Source organism: Xenopus laevis, chromosome 7L, assembly GCF_017654675.1.
Source record: "Xenopus laevis strain J_2021 chromosome 7L, Xenopus_laevis_v10.1, whole genome shotgun sequence".
Taxonomy (NCBI): domain Eukaryota; kingdom Metazoa; phylum Chordata; class Amphibia; order Anura; family Pipidae; genus Xenopus; species Xenopus laevis.
The window spans coordinates 43,330,096-43,341,552 of NC_054383.1; the positions used below are offsets into that span (position 1 = coordinate 43,330,096).

The 11,457-nt window shown below is 39.3% G+C and overlaps 1 protein-coding gene across 3 annotated transcripts in view; it reads right to left on the reverse strand.

The window, feature by feature from the left end:
* Positions 1-10,753, reverse strand: part of LOC108696263 (cGMP-dependent protein kinase 2) — a 100,598-nt gene extending 89,845 nt beyond the window's left edge. Inside the window, exon 1 of one of the 3 annotated variants that reach the window (XM_041568869.1) lies at positions 10,398-10,753. The gene's annotated coding sequence lies outside the window, so the exon portion shown is untranslated. The remainder of the gene's footprint in view (positions 1-10,397) is intronic. The other 2 variants (XM_041568868.1, XM_018225466.2) reach the window with 2 other exon arrangements.
* Positions 10,754-11,457: the final 704 nt, after the last annotated feature.

Below are 11,457 nucleotides of genomic sequence, written 5' to 3' on the forward strand. Positions count from 1 at the left end.
TCAACTCTAGTCTTGTTCATTACTATCCTTTTCACTGCCCATCCTTTGCTATACATACCAAGAATGTGTGATCAGCTATGGATTAGTGATGGGCGAATTTATTCGGCAGGTGCGAATTTGCAGCAAATTAGCAGCGAATTCGCGCGATTCGCCGCTAGCGAATAAATTCGCGAAACGCCCGCGAAAATTCGCCGACGTCAAAAATTTTTTTTTCCGAAAAACGGACGCCGGTGTCAAAAACGAGATGCCGGCGCCGTTTTGCGAATTTTTCTCAGTTTCGCAAAATTCGCAAATTTATCGGCGAAGCGAAACGGCGCAAATTCGCCCATCACTACTATGGATGTATAAAGAAAAGTAATGAGGAACAAGAGAGTCCGGATAAAGGTCAGGTAACTTATTTCATATGAAAGCCATTACAGGCATGTATGGTTGATCCATTACATAGGTGCAAAGGAAATTATGTGTGCTCAGCTGCAGTTGTGTTATGGGAAAGAAACTGTGCCATTCTTTACAGGGGTGTGATAAATAATTGTTAGATCATTTGGAATGGTAGGATATTCAGGCAGCTATGGGGTATATTACTCTAGCTCATTGAGAGAAATTATACAGTCTATTATAGGGGTTTGGCTTTACTGAGGTGTGGTGGCAGAAGTGAAGGTGAGTCAATGTCTGACAGTGACTGAACTGTATCACATGTCTCAAGTGTATTAGCCCATGTGTATCAGCAAAAGTGGTTATATGCTTTTAAAGACTTTTGCCTTGCTTTATAGGCTGTTTTCAAAATCATTGTGCAATGCCACAGAGTACACATGGAAATGAGGATCAGGCTCAACAGCTTTATTCTGTATATATTCTTGGTATACACCACATGTACAGTAAATATATAAATGTCAGCTTGTAGGTAAGCACTGAAACATATGCCCATACATTTTCAAGGTGCTATGTAGCCTAAAGCCATCTGTGAATGCTTAAATCTTAGACCCGTATTGTAGTAGTCAATGTATATGGGAAAAAAATGGTTTGCATTGGAAGTAATTAATTTACCATATGTATCGCGCTACATCATGTTATGGAAGTGCATGAGATGCATGGTATTTGCTAAATAAAACATTAATGTATTGTTAACGTTTAGACTGTACAAACATATCATTTTATGTTTTATAAAATTAGTATTTCTTGAACGTAGGCCCTCACCTTCCTTTCCTATGTTCTCATAGAATTCTGAAGATAAAAATAATTCCAGTTTGCACTAGGAACTCCAAGTAAATTCCCTACATAATTCCCAGCAACATCCATGGCTCCCATTAGCCTGTTGGGTCCATTGATTGTATAGGCCATTTTAATCAATTCAGTGATAGGAGTTGATAGTTGTGACCCCAATAATAATTCTGAGCTATCCAATCACATAGAAGGCTATACATAATGTTAAATTTTTTCCTGTTGCTTTTAAATGAATCATTCCTTTCTGCATAGAAAGTGTGATATATAGCTAGTAAACTGTATCTGGCAATTTTACTGCTCTCTACACTATGTAGATTATTAAAGAGGCATCATATCCCATTTTCAACCCAAGTTAAAAATTAATGAATAGGACTTGTGCTAAACATACTTTTTGCCTTCTGTTTTAATTGCAAAAAATCTTTGGTCAGAAGGCAAACAGAGATAATAAAGCTACACAGTGTTTGGTACAGATAGATCGTTATTACGCAGGTAATCTTCTTATATAATAGACCACTATTAACAAAACATTTACAAGAAAGGTTAGTGTTATGGTTGGCACCCAAAACCCAGAACCAATGCCAAGCACCCTGGTCTCGGCTCGTGCTTCTGCCTGTAGCAGCCGCCTTTGGCCTCGGGTGAAGCCCTCAGCTACTCAGATGCCGCCAGGTCTTCTAATGAGAGGTGCAAGGCAAGGGGTTCTGGGCAAGCAGAGGGGCACAACCGGATGGTAAAGTTTCTGGGCAGAAAGTCGCAGTACAAGGCATGAAACAGAATCGTAGTCAGAACAGGCCGGGTTGGGGCAGGCGGAGTACAAACGTAGTCAGGCAGGCAAAGGTCAAACCGGGTGATCAATCAGAAGAGATTTAGCAGAAGAGGTAGTCGGTATTCAGGCAAGGGTCAGGATACAAGAGTTCAGAATAGTCGATAGCCAGGCAGGGGTCAAAACAGGATACAGATCAAGATACAAAATAGCTCAAAGCTCAAAACACCACAAGGTAGCAAAACTTATAACGGGCAACCACTGAAAGCCCGAATGAGCCTTTTAAAGAGTTCAAATTTCGTGCCATTGCACGCTGGTGTCCTCACGCCAGCACGCCAGCGCCTTTAATTTGCGAAGAGGCGTGTGCGTGCCCTAAGGAACCGGCACTGGTGCAGGACAGGAGCGACATAGCGGGCGTCCCCGCCACACCACTGGATCACCAGGGTGAGAAACTTTTATTACAGTTAGAATGCCGGGTTGTACACTGGAAATTTAACTTCCTCACAAGGACCAAACATAGAGAAGCATTCATTTCCTTATTTGCCTTGTTTAACTTAAGAAATAACATAAAAACATTGATTTTTCATTATTAAAATGGTAGTTAAAAAGTATGTTCAGAACAAGGCTTATCGATTGAACTTATGTTGAACAAGGAGTATACTGCACCTTTGGTTGCATTGTCTTGATGTAAAAAAAAGTATTGTAATGTACTGTGCAGTTAATTTATCTGTGCTTGTGGGGTTAAAACATGAAAACAATGGGTTTTTCTTTCTTTGTCTTTGGGAAAAACACATTTAACTTCTCACTGCTTTTCACAGAACTGAGAGTCCTCAGGTCCCTTCTGTTCATAGCTGCGTTGTATATGGTACAGCTCATTGGCCTCTCCAGTTTCCACAGAGTGCACGCGCCAATACAGGGCCATCACAGTAACATGGCTTGAGGCTGTCTGGCTGCTGACTGGGAATTGAGCAGCACATCAATAAGGAAACACATCAGCATTAGCCGCATGCAGCGGGCGCTTTCAGACACATGGAAACAAATAAAAATTGTTTAAAAATACTAACTTTAGACAAAATGAGAACATGGTTTGAAAAACATGAGTCAATTTTAACAAACACCATGTTTTTTTTAAACAGTTCTACTAAAAATACTGGTTTGTAAGCCATTGTATTATTATCTGAGACTTTTGCTCTTCTCGTTATACTCAAAATAGGAACATTTAGGTAGGAGATTTCACAAATATTACGGTAAGTCCCACACATAGCAGTAAAAGCACTTTGTAGAATATTCTCTCTCTTACTGTTATAAGTTTTACTATTACAGGGAAGTCTAAGTATGGCCATTTGCTTTTCCCTGCTTGGCTTTTAGAACTTAGTCCATGTTCTTCTCAAGCTAAAATAGACACATTAGTCTAGGGAGATTTCATTATAATAAAGAAATAGCATAACAGCTATGGCACACCTGGCTTTTTCCCGGCATGTTGCTCTTAAAATTCACTTAATTTCTTCCTACAACAGTGTGTAACTATAGAATAAGCAGACCCAGTGGTAGTGGAGGGGGGGGGACAGGTGTCCCCAGACCACGGTGTCTGCAGTGCTAAAATCCTCCCTCCTCAGCCACTCTCTGAAAGAAAATTTGCGTGCATGCCACATCAGGCCGGTGTGGCAGCAGCGCCTGGGCAGGGGTCTGAGTTGTTATGGGCGCTGGGCCCCTTTGAAGATTTTAGGCAGGAGGGGGCTAGTGAGCACTATTTACACCACTGTCAACAAAGCATGGCAAAAGCTCTCTGTATGGCACACAAATGCAGATAATTTTCTATGCTTTGTAATGGGAAACTGTCGACTACACATATATACTGCTTAAGTACCACTTCCCTTTACAAAGACAGACAGGTTATTGCTTGGCTTTGAACTTGGTTGAGCATTCTTCCCAAACCAAAATGGAAAAATATATCCCATCACTTGACTTATTCAATTCATCATTTTGCCTATTACCAAGAAAGCTGTAGCCAAGATATGTAATATGGCAGCTCCTGCTTAATGTATAAAAGCACATTCTGCAAAACATAAAATGTAACACAGGTATGGGATCCGTTATCTGGAAACTTGTTGTACGGAAAGCTCCAAATGGGAAGGTCATCTCCCATAAAATTATAATTTGATAATGAAAATGTTTTAAAATGATTTCCCTTTTATCTGTTATAATAAAACAATAGTTTATACCTACTATGGATTAATTCTTATTGGAGGCAATGCTATCCCATTTGGTTTAATTAATGTTTACATGATTTTTTAGTAGACTTACTATATCGAGATCCAAATTAGAGGAAGATCCCTACTCTGGAAAACCCCTGTACTCATTCTAGATAACAGCTCCCATACCTGTATAAATTCTACTCCCATATGAAGTATTGAGGGGTCTCGTTTATTAATAGTAGATGTGGCACAAGACATACTGGTCTCAGAATTGTACCTTGTTCCTACATCCACACTGTTGCAGGAGCACACTGCATCAATCTACCAGTTGCACCCATGTTGGAGCATCAGATGCAAGGCTCAACATGTGCACTTGAGTCCCTTTGATAACTGAGTCATTAGGTTATTATTGGTTATTTATATATGGCCGACACATTTATGGAGCACTTTAAATGGGGTGGTTCACCTTCAAACAACCGGTTGTTTTCCGATATATCACCAGAAATAACAACTTTTTCCAATTACTTTCTATTTTTCTAATATTAAAGTGCAAAGTGTCTTTTTTCACCTTCTAAAGCAGTCGCTGACCCTGTAAACTGTTCTGAATTGATACATTTAGTTGATACATATCTTATCTTTGTCCCTGCTGAGCAGAATCTCCGAGTTGCATTACAGGCAGCTGTTGGAATTGATATAATAGTTACTAATACTCCAGAGATGCTGCTGAGAAATTAATCAACTAAATGTTGCAAAATTGTAACAGTTAAGAGTCTGCACTAGCGGCCTAGCCCGATACCCGTGGGACCCACGGGTTGGGTGGGTTCGGGCCGACCTCGCACTCTTATTCGTGGGTGGGTGCGGGTTGAGCTCTTCTCCTGCTCTGCCTGCCCATCAAATGGCAGCTTCCGACATCTGGGTTCGTCTTTTATAGATGCTGCACCTGTTTGCCCCACACCTGGCGGGTCGGCATGGGTCTATAAAAGCAAGCCGGAAGTCGGATGTGCGCGGGTATGAGCTAAGGTAGGGCGGGTTAGGGTCAGGTGCGGGTCAGGTGCGGGTCAGGTGCGGGTCAGGTGCGGGTCTGGGAAATCCCACCTGCACATCACTAGTCTGCACCTAAATTACTGAGCTTTGAGACTCAAACACCAGACAGGAACATTCAAATTGAAATAAGTCTTTATTTCTGTGGAACAACTGAACTGAAGTGTTTGGATGGTGAACAACCCCTTTAAAGATATTTTTCATCATTTACATCTAGGGATGCACCGAATCCACTATTTGGGATTCGGCCGAAACCCCGAATCCTTGGTGAAAGATTCGGCCGATTCGGCCGAATACCGAACCAAATCCCAATCCTAGTTTGCATATGCAAATTAGGGGTAGGAAAGGAAAACGTGGAAAAAAATCTTCTTTTGTGATGTAAAGTCACGTGATTTCCCTACCCACCCCTAATTTACATATGCAAATTAGGATTCGGTTCGGCCAGACACAAGGATCCTGCTGAAAAAGGCCAAATCCTGGCCAAATCCCGAACTGAATCCTGGATTCGGTGCATCCTTATTTACATCAGTTGTTGCCCCAGAGGAGCTTACAATCAAAGGATCCTAACACCTTGACAAAAACTAGGGTCAATTTCATTAGAAGCCAGTTAACCTGCCAGTATGTTTTTGAGTCTGGGAGGAAAGAGTTGTAGCCTGAAAAAAACACAGAGAGAACAATACCCTGCACATAGTGCCTAACCCAGAATCAAACTCAGGACCCCAGCAGTGCAAGAAAGAAGCACTACCCACTGAGCCACTGATACTTCTCATAACACAGGCAGACTAGCAATTCATTTAATTTAATGAAGCCAAGTATTTCCTTTGGGGAATTTACCCCCACAAACAACCTATTTAACAAATATTCTGGGCTCTCAGAAAAAATGTATTGTATACCACTTTTTCCCCTTTACTGGAACAACAGAAAATGTATCTTAAAAAAGGTTTGGCTAAATCTGCTCCCATTTTTCATTGTGACAAGCAAATTGCAAACTTCGGATTTTTCTAACTTAAGTCAGCAAAATAAGCAAGTGAATTTGACTTTATTTTGTACTGGGTCATGCAGTAAACATTAGGCAAGTATAACCTCTATTTTAATATATTTCTGCTTATACATTTCCAAACCTTTAGTGTTTCAGTGAGAAAGATATTATAAAGTCTAGTGTCACAGCCTCTGTCCTTGCACTATTGATGCTACATTAAGGAGAAAACTATAGTTCAGATACTGATGTCCTTGGCTTATTGGTTATGATTTTCTTCATGTAACTTGATTCAGAAGCAGCCAACCCCCTGCCTTACTACTGTGTCTGCTTAACTGACCTATACACTAATGACTGGAGAATATAGCTGGGTCATTGTACGTATCGATTAAAGAGCAAGTGATTGTGCTTTGGGATATATAGGACATATTAAGGATGTCGAACAATCGAATTATTTACTGGGAAGGGTAGCCTATATGACGCTGCTAGCCTAGAAAAAAATAGCGAGTGAATGTATGAGATTTTATATAAAAGCGCAATGGTACAAATATACAATACAGTAGCAATGTTAGAGGAACAGGAATCAATTATGTACAGTTAATGTTTTTAGGAATAATCTTAATATACACTTTTTTATGTAAGGGAATGTCCAAATGGGTATTTGGCTCAGGCTGAGGTGCATTCAAGCACGAGAAACCTATCATATAATTTTGAATACAAGGTTGTTGCTGTATGAAAGGAGCATTAAAAGGCACTAGTTTAAACTGCAGCCTGAATACAGGATAAATGCCTTTTTTTGTTCCTGCCCTTATAAACACAGTTAGACTACACATCATAACAGGTATTTTTAATGCTCCTGTGTATTAATATTCCCAGCAATGGCTACAGTATTTGAGGTTGCTGGCACCTGTACTTCAGTTAAATAAATTGGGCACTGCTGGCATCACATTCTGTCATTAGATTGCCATTATGTTAATGTATTATCTTTATATTGAGTCTATGGAAATTCATTCATGCACAAAATACATTGCAACATAATTATGACGGACGGGCAATAAGGTGATACTTTCCATTTCCAATAGACAGGTTGCTAAGCAACAGCACCAACGCTAATATAAGAAGGTGGTAAACAGGGAGAGAGGTCAGAATGAAGGAAAATCTTCACAGTCGTTTTATCAAGGGTTTTTGATGTTTATCTGAACCTAATGGGAAACTAGCAGGGAAATAAATGGCACATTAATGGATGACAGTGCTATTCTGATTTTCACCGGAGGATGTAGAAGTAAACAGATAAAACTTGAGTGACCTTGCTTAGGTTAGTGAATGAATACCTAGAATACATACTGTATGTAAGAAGAATTTCTAGGGATTCCCACTGACCTGATCTCTTTATTCTCTGGAACTTTTAGGTTCAACATAACTAAATAAATTTGTACAGGCATGAAATCTTTTAATTGGAATATGTTTTTTTTTACAGGTAAGTAAAAAACTGTAATTTGGATGACCCTACCTTAAATCTGCTAAAAATCATTTAAACATTAAATAAACTCAAGATGATGAATAAAATAATTTTTAAAATTAGAATTATTAGTTAAAAATGGACTCTATAGAAGATGGCCTTCTCATAATTCTGAGTTTTCTGGGTAACGGGTTTAAAGATAACTGATCCCAGGCCTGTAATAATAATTATTTAAATGATTTGTAACAGAGATGTCTGACATCACTTTTCCCCGTGCTAAAGTCTATCTCCCAGAATTCCTTAACTTTCAATTGCTGTCTAGAGATGTTGGGAGTTGTAGGTCAGCAACAGCTGGATAGTGACAGTGAACTCTGCTGTACAGTTTCGTTTTGTATTTTTAGTAAGAATGAGCTTTTTACCCTTCTTTAAAATACCTGTACATGAAAACTCCTTATCACATTAATAGGTCCAAATCATCACATTCCCAGTAGGTTTAAGTCACCGTTATATTCTTGTCACTTTAATAAGTGCAAGTGACTATATTCTCTACCACATTAATAGATCCAAGTCACCATTATTTCTTATCACATTAATGGGTCCAAGTCAGCATATTCCCCATCACATTAATAGGTCCCAGTCACCATAGCCCGGTCACATTAATAGGTCCCAGTCACTATAGCCCCGTCACATTAATAGGTCCAAGTTACAACATTCCCTATTACATTAATAGGTCCAAATCATAATTTACCCTATACCATTAATAAGTCAAATCACATATTCCCAATCACATTAATAGGTCCAAGTCACTGGAGTTTCTTATCAAATTGATAGGTTCAAGTTATCATATTAACTACTGTATCACATTAATAGGTCCAAGTCACCATTATTCCCTACCACATTGATAGGTCCAAGTCACCATATCAATACCTAAAGAGGTCACCATATTTCCTATCATACTAATAGTCAAATCATCATATTAACTACTGTATCACATTAATAGGTCCAAGTCAACCATTCCTTACCACATTGATACGTCCAAGACACCATATCAACACCTTAAGAGGTCCAAGTCACCTATTCCCTATCATACTAATAGGTCCAAGTCAACATATTTCCTATCACATTAATACATTAATCCAAGTCGCAATTATTCTTTATCACCAATCACCATATACCAATGCATCTTTTCTCTCTCTGCATATTTTACAGCAGTGGCTTATGGGCTGATTTGTTTCAGTGTCCCATTATTATTTACTCACGAAACAGAAATGTCTACATGCCCCTTGGCTCCATGCCCTGCAGGTAACAGGGCACTGCAACCTTGGTCTGTACTGTGACTGTCACCTTGACAACAAACATGACAGGCAGTGGGACTGTGCACTTTGCAGTGCAGTTGATAACAATGAGGACTGTCTGAGATTTTAGGATATCCCTTTTAATGAGTACCTCTGCATGCGTATTTCTATATTTATAAGCAAAACATCAGAAGTACAAAAAACTGCATTTCAGATATTGATAAGCCTCTCATTCCAACATGCTAATTAATGCTGGTAATTAAGCAATCATGCACTGGATGGAACATGGTATACTTTCATCATATATTTTATTTCTGCTGTAGATACTGTATGTTTCTGCCAGATTACTATGATCACTATGTGTGGCTGAATGGAAGTGTTTATATACATCCAGACACTCAGGGTGAGAGAGGAAGAGGAATATGTTATGTCTGTTACAGCTTAACTGCTTCTCTGCCACAGTGTATGTGTTACAACGCTATGGTATCATTTAGTTCCTATCATTATACTTTATATGGGATATGAAATATTAAAATGCATGCTATTTACAGCTGACATGCTCCCTCGGTATAGCTGTTAATAGGCATATTCGGATACATATACCAGTCACGAGCTATTTTTACAGATTGATTTGTAAGAAATGAAATGTGTTCATGTTTAATAAACTAACAAGAGAAATTATAACCGTAATCATATTTCAAACTGCAATGTTCTATTGTGATAATCAAGAATAGCAGAGGCAATAACAATTCCCAAACAGCTAGTAGAAGAGAGATGGATTTCTGATTACAGCCTGATGACTTATTTTGTTCTGTTTAGTGGGTTTCTTGCAGTGAATGGACAGACTAAAGCTCGTCACTCCAGTGCTGTACTGAAACATGAACTTCGGTGAATGTAAACTGGGAAGAGCACAGCTGCCTTAACATAATTATACTGCAGTTTACCCAGCAGTTTAGATTAAATTAAGACTAAATACACACATGAATATTTAGAATATTTACTTGTCTGTATATACACACACACTCAGAGTTTCCATAGTGTTTGTAATTGTAATTTTCTTATTCCCTTACTGATAAGCACCTGCACTTATTTTTTTGATATTATGGTATCATAACTAATACTCTGTGATATATGTTCATTCTCAGCGTCCTGACCTTTTTTTCTTTCTACACTACTATGATTTCAATGTGTGGCAATGGGCACACTTTTTATCTGAATGCCCCTAAACAAAATATCGGAGGGGCAGTAGGTACAACAAAGGCTCTTAGTATAATTAGTTGTCACATATTAAAGAATGGTGCAGTTGAGCCAGATGCATTGTGCATCACTGCCCTTATAAAGGAAGCTAAGGCTAAGTTGCAGCAGCTAATGCAGACGGAGGAATGATGTCAAACTACATGAGAAGTTTGTAAGTGAAATATAGGTGCTGACAGCCTGGAAGTAAACCCACCTCTGACTCCTGGGAGCAGGCAGAGAAATCCTCTCCAGTAAAAGGTGTAACATTCACTGTGAAGAACAAACCTTGTATGTTGTTATTTCTCTGGTGAAAGCAGCGTCTACCAGTCACTGTCAGGATACCGCACATACGAGGACATCCCTGGGTCACATTTTACATTTTCGCTTTGAGGGTTGAGCCACCTTCACTAGCGCTGCGAATGTCATCTCTGTGTTGCAGGCAAAGAAACAACAAACAATAGGCTGAGAATGTTGTTGTCATAATTTGCATTTTTCCCCTTTCCCTCTGTGACAAATGCAGTTACAGGACTAACAGCGAATGAAGAGGTTTCACAGCAACAGCAGCAAAAAGCATGAAAGGCAGAGAGGGTACATGAGACGGGGAGCAGAGTCAGTGAGTGCCATCTGCAGGGAAACTCCAGCAGCAGAACCAGTGTAACCCTTACTGTGCTATGTAAAAATGCTCTGCATGCTATATGTATCATTAACCTCTGAGTCTTATATTTTTGGGGGGGGGGGCAGAGAAGATACTTTTTTTCCCAAAGATTTAAAGAGTCAGTTGTATAAACCTTCTTGGTTTACAGGATGCATGCATGATGCCTTCCATTAGATAACAAATTGAATGGTAGCCAAAGATATATTCAATGAAAAGCCGCATTTGCATTGGCACTATAATATAGCAGAATAATCTGGCAGTGCAGCCATTAATTAATATTATGGAATTCTGTTTGATGAGCTTCTGTGTAAACACATATACAGTATGCAGAGAAGCAGACATAAGCATAAGATACATCTGCTTTAAAATGATTTTACTTTTGGATCTGTTGTTTCTTTCAAAGTGGCTGCATGTATGTAGTAAAATATGTATTGCCAGCAGCCCTGCAGGCCAGATGTGCTACAGTAGCTATAGCTATAGCTGGTCACTACTAAGGCTGAGTTACTTTGTAAGACTACAGGCTGCTTTTAGAGTCTGTGTATAGTGTTGCTAAACTACCAAGTCAGCAATGTCCTGAAGTTGTTTGTACCCACCGCACTGACCTTAAGGGGACTCATCA